At 32.8% G+C, this 6,316-nt stretch overlaps 1 non-coding gene across 1 annotated transcript; it reads left to right on the top strand.

Annotated features, from left to right (window-relative positions):
* Positions 1–549: 549 nt before the first annotated feature.
* On the top strand, positions 550–1,834 carry LOC132190431 (uncharacterized). Its single transcript, XR_009441131.2, has 3 exons — positions 550–659; positions 1,572–1,654; positions 1,755–1,834. It is a non-coding gene; the product is annotated as an uncharacterized LOC132190431 (transcript).
* Positions 1,835–6,316: the final 4,482 nt, after the last annotated feature.

Below are 6,316 nucleotides of genomic sequence, written 5' to 3'. Positions count from 1 at the left end.
TTCTCTCTTCTATAATGATGTATATATATCCCCGACAAAACCCTAGACCTAACCCACTTAAAATCATGTTTTTGGGCCTAAAACTTACGGGGTGTCCGGACATGTTAATGGGCTGTCCGGACACAGCTTTGCGGAGCAAAATTTGAGTTTCTGGAAATGAGGTCCGGACCCGGGGAAGGCATGTCCGGACATGGGTGAAACAGCATTCTGGAAATGCTGTCCAGTCTTGATCAACAGCCCCGATCGATGGGCGTTTGTGGTCCGATTGAGCTGAAATTTTGCAGGGACGTTCATAACACATGAATCTACATTATGAACGGTGGAGATTGGATTCTGAGCATTCTATATCAGTGTTTGAGCTCGTGAACAGTAGCCTCTGCATTTTGGAACTGAATTAAGCCAACACAAGAACTAACACTATCAAGGAGGATTGAACGTTGACAAGTGGGACAAAGCACAGATTGGCCCCTACACGGGAATTGGTATCCAAACGTTTGGTTTTCTTTAATTTTGGTTTCTTGTCTTCTTTTTCAGCTTTTCTTTTTTTTTTTTACCGAAAAAAAGATGGGATGGTTTTTGTACTTGTTGATAATGCTGTAGATGCCAAATGAAAGAGGATGACTTACACTACTGGGTTCTTTGGGCTTGAGCCTTGCTTGGTAAGCTTCTATTTCCTATTATTAACTGCTACTAGTACTTAAAATTTTTTGTACTTGTATCTCATTTTTTTATGTAAATATGTGGTTGGGTTTCTAGTATTTGTTTTGATAGATGTACTGCTATGATTTATTGGGTTACGCTGGAAAACTACATCTGCTAGTTGGAAGATAATTATTGTCCAATTTTTCATTGTATAATATATTATAGATGGCCATTCAAAATGTTCATGGGGTTACTCATTAGAAAAGAGTTATTCTTGAGTGTGCCTCTAAAAAGATAGTAGTGAGTGATATGTCTTCTGGCGCTTCGATTGTTAATATTCAAAAGTTTTACATAAGTGCATCGAATGATGATATTGCAAGTATAAAGTTGTCCTTGCAATTGCCTAGGAGATTACTAATGAGCTAAGCCATTGCATAGGCCAAAGTTATTTTGATGACATTGAACATCATTGGACATTTTCCATTGGCTTTTCCATATGCTCCAAAAGCCTTTATACAGAGCTCTTAATTTGTTTTTTTAGAACCATTTGTTTGATAACAAACATTTTCTCTAGAAATAAAGAGCAAAATTAATTGCTTACTTTTTGGCCTGCTTTCCTCTTAAGCAGAACATTTCTGTTTGTGACAAGTTATTACTTAAGTTAGTTCCATTAATTTACTTATTTTCTGTTTTTTTTAAACCTTTTCCGCTTAGAACTCAAGAGTGTTTGTTTAATAGTTTTGTCTTAAGTGGTCTTACTGTGATTTTCTGTGAGGTGTATGAGCAATAAACCCATTAATAGTTGTATGAAATGTCATACATACGAAATTTATATATTTTTTTAGTTGGGACTTTGGTTGCTTTAATTTGAATCTAGATCTTTCTTTGATTTTTCCTCCCACCTTACATATAGTGTATTGCTTTCACAGGAAAATATATATAGAGATATATTTACAAAAGAAGACCAATCAAGCTAATATAATGGGCTGAATGCTGATTGCAGCATTTGCAGGTTTTCTATTTGTTTACCTCTGTCTCTGTCTCTCTCCTATGGTTCTCTACTATCTTTCAAAGTAACAAATTCCAAATCTTAAAAGCATTTATACTTGCAGCTATGATTCGGAACTGAGGAGATATATAGCAAGGAAACCTACTAGAAAATGTGCCATCTTTGCTGAAACTTTGGGGGTTATGTTTTTTGGTGCTACTCCTGACTCAATATGGTATGAAATAGAGGTTGTTGAAGACCTGCGGTTTTCGGAGTTAATTGTTAATTAGATTGTTTGATGTGTTTAATTTAAACTAGTTCAAATATTTGATGTAGTTAGTACTTTCAGTTGGTTATTACAATTTGGTGATTTACTTGATTGTTTATGTATATCTGTAGCTTTTCTTGGTACTGAAACTAAGATAATGGGGCATGCATCTATTCACCACTCTCTCTCTTTCTCTCTCTCTCTCTCTCTTTTGGTTGATTTGTTGAGATTATGAATTCTTATCAGATTCCAAATTGTTGACATTACTCTGATTTATCCATCCATGATCAAGTACATATATTTTCATGTGATTGTTATTATTATTTTTTTTCTTTTTTAATTTTTACAGTACTTAGGTTGATGCCTTACCAAAATTATGGAGAACATTTAGTTGATTTCAGTTTCCATTTAACGACTGATAATTGATGTAGTGGAATTATCATATACAGTTGTAATTCCACTTTATTTAACATGTTGGTTATAGAGGCACTGTTAATATTGAACTTCTTTGAATGAAAATAAAACTTTATTTTCAATGATTGAGACTATCTCTGCTGGGTGTTAATTCAATCCTTTTTACATTGCTATTTGAGCAAGGACTCTAGCTTTGAGCTCAGGGTTCCATGATCTTTTCTTCTGTTTGTGAAATTGCTAATTTCTTGTAATGCTGTATGATATCTTTCTTCAGAAAATGAGAGTTGTGCTACCAATATTAACATAAGGGCCCTTACAGGGCAAAGTAGCAGAAGAATGTTGAAGCATGAAGCCAAACATTTTTCCTAATTGCAATTGATCAGAGAGCTACAGATCACTTTTGAAGCCAAACAGTGTTCCCAATTGATCAACTTAAAGATAATTAGAGATTTTTCTTTTATTTGGAATTGATTTGTTTATGAATAGAAAACTCATTTGTCTCAAAAAGGGTAAACATAATTGGTTTGTTGATGAATGGAATGGCTATTTCCTTAATTTTCTGTAGTGGTCATTCTTAGCCCTCTGTGACAAATATAATTTCTCGCAACTATGAAAAATAAATAATAGCAAGTATATGTCAGTAGATGATTATTTTGAAGGTGGAAAATATCTTATTGGTACTAAATAATATTAATTCGAAAAATAAATAATAAGATACTCACAATGCAAGAAATTAAAATTAAAGCAAGGAAATATCTCATAATGCTATAGAATCATGTAAGAGCGTTGTCCTTAAATGTTGATTTTTTGTCCCGTGAAGTATTCAACTCGGTACGATTGGGTCTGTTGACACTTAACCTTTAAGAATTAGATTATAGTGACTACCTTAATTAAGGATGCACTTCAAAGTACGAAGGTCAAATAAACAACCATTTAGTTTAATTACAAGATTCAATGTAATAAAATGAAAAATGAGCACTGAATTGCTCTATATTTCTCTCTTTAAGTAACAAAGTGAAATACTAGAACCAATAATGAGTTATGAATGACGAAGTTGAAAACTCAAAAAATGAGTATGAAACTTTTTGATAACCTTTTTGTCTAAACTTGATGGTCTTTATTTATAAACGTGGTAAGCGACTATTTAATAAAGACAAAAGTCATAACATGCTATGATTCTTAAGGTTCATGACCATACATTAGAGACAATGAAAATTAGATACTCTTAATTTCAAATGAAATGGAGATAAGCGGGTTAAATAAAAAGGTGGGACAAAATTATCTCAATTTTAACTATCCCAATTTGTACACTTTTTCGAGGATCCATTTTCAAAACAATGGCTTCAACGTATGACCTTGGTTTTACCAATACATAAAATCAAAACTAGAACATAATACAGAGGACCCTCTAAGCAGCTCCTAAAAGCATGGAAATATCGAAACAAAACCACCAAGAATTACATAAAATGTCTTTCTACATAACTATCTCAAAGCTCTTCCTACCCTTACGTAGAGCTCAATCGTAGGTATTCTTACCATTACATAATATTTTTTTCATTTTGTAACAGAAGTTTAATGTGGGTTGTTAAACTTTGGAATGCACCTTTTATAAAATATTTGCCATAGTAATTATTTAAATGATGTGTGAAGTTTTTCTAACAAAATAATGCACTGTTCATTCTTTAAGAACCAATTGATAATTATTTGAACTCTGCTCTTCCTTTAAGTCCTATGAAATTTCCACTTTTTGTGTTTAGATATTTTTATTGAGATGCTGATGCAACTTTAGGGGTTTGTTTAAGGTAAACCTTTAAATTGTTAACCATGCCTTTGATTAACACAAAAATACTTTTGGATCATTATTTTCCTCAAATAATGTTGGAAAATGTAAATTAGTACAACAAATAATGATGTGTCACAAGAATGCAAATTTTCCCCATCTGCAATGGTACCAGTGTCTATTTAATAGTTGAGATGGGCTCGAGACTGCTAACAGATTTATAATGACCCACTTGCATTGTGCCTTTGACAGATGTTTGATCAGTACTAAGGCATGGAAAATAAGTTCAACTTATAAATTGCAATGTAATTGCCTAGAATTTGCAATGGATGTGGACCATTTGTTTTTTTTTTATAAGAAGCTTGGATCTAGACAACTGATGACATAATTGGCCTAATTGAGTTCATCTTCTGTCTTTATTGGTTTATTTCTACCCTTTTGAGCCCTCTCTCTTTTATATAGCCCAAGAGCATTCATATTGTCCTAGTTAAAATAGCTGAACAGAAGAGAAGCTAAAGAAACCTCTCCATCTTGCTAAAGAATTGGGCCAATTGGCTAGTTGCTACAGGCCTCTGCAATATATATTCTCCTTCCTCTAATAAATTACTCAACTAATGATGAAGAATAATGTACATGGAGTTACTCTTTTGGAATATGATAACGCATCAATATTGGTTGGAAAAAAAAATAATGTTACATACACTCTCATTTTCGTACATTTATTTTTACACACCTTTAGATGACTTGTAAAATTATTATTAAATTAAACACAATAAAAATTCATTCAAAATTTAATAATAATTTTAAAAGCCAGTTAAAAAATGTCTGAAAATGGAGGTGAAAAAATGAGTGTGTCATTACGAATAATGTTAGAAGTCTCTCTTGTGTTCCTCCAAGAATAGGGTGGCTTTTAAAATCATCATTGGGCTTATGATTCAAAAAACATTGGTTAATATATTTAAGTCGACCCAAGTCCATTAGCTTAGACTTTTTGGTTAGTGTGATGTCGAAATATGTATATTATGGTGCGTTTGGCATTGATATTTCATAGACAAAAAGTGCAATTTTAAACAAAATTACAGAAAATAAATTGTTTGTGATTACATTTTAAAAAAATTGTGATTTGAAAAGGCTAGAAAATCTGCATTTTCAAATCGCAGGTAATGATGTGTTTTTTTAAAAACAAACAAGTTTTAAAAGTTAAACTACAATTTTAAAGGTTAAACCGCGATTTTGCCAAACGCTTAACTGTGTTTTTAAAAATGACGTTGTCAAGTCACACATTTTAAAATCGTTATTTTTAAATCGCACTTTTTAAAACCGCAAACTAAAACCGACAAACTCTCAGACAGCGTATCTCCTAACATTGATAACACAACAAGTGCTCAAGGAATTTTGTCAAGTGCTCAAGGAATTTTGTGAAGGAAGACTGATGGAGATTGCACTTGGTTGATTCCATTCTTTGAGAAGCTTCTCATCATTCTGCAAGCCCATCACCTTCAAAGCAACACGGCTAACATTCAATTACAGAAGAAGCAGAATATTAATGGACTGCAATATCGGAATCAATGTCATCTAAATTTTGGCTCCCAAAAACGGAGAACCCAAACAGAGGATCATGAAAGACGTGGGGATTGGGAAGTTGTGTTGTAGTGTGAGTTTTCCGAAGCATATTTCTCATGGACTGGGATTCCTTTGGTTTTATTGAATGAGGCGTAGACTATGTAATTCCTTAAGTTATTTTTACAAATAAAAACTTTTTGAACTCAATTATTGTATTTTTTAAAGAATCAAATTAATTAGACAAGGGAGCTATCTAGAGGACAGCATGATGATCATCAAACTGTAAAAAGATTCCCGCCAAACAGCTGGATGAGCATCATTATCAACTTTATCTTTGACCCTACCACAATGGGGAAGATTGAAGATAAGGCATCAGAAGAAAAATAAGCGCTACTTTTGAAAAAGCATGCAGAAGAATACTTTTGGATCATTTTTTTCCTCAAATAATGCTGGCAAATCTAAATTAGTACAACAAATAAAGAATGAGTTGCAGTGCAAATATTCCGAATGTCTATATAATAGTTGAGATAGGCACAAGACAGCTTACAGATTTATATAAAGACCCACTTGCACTTTGACAGATATTTCATCACTAAAGGCATAGGAAGTAAGTGCAACTTTTATGTTGCAATGTAATTGCCTAGAACTTGTAATGGATGTG

The sequence above is a fragment of the Corylus avellana genome, chromosome 2, assembly GCF_965113065.1.
Source record: "Corylus avellana chromosome 2, dhCorAvel1.hap1.2, whole genome shotgun sequence".
NCBI classification, from domain to species: domain Eukaryota; kingdom Viridiplantae; phylum Streptophyta; class Magnoliopsida; order Fagales; family Betulaceae; genus Corylus; species Corylus avellana.
This window is presented reverse-complemented; position numbering and strand designations above follow the sequence as displayed.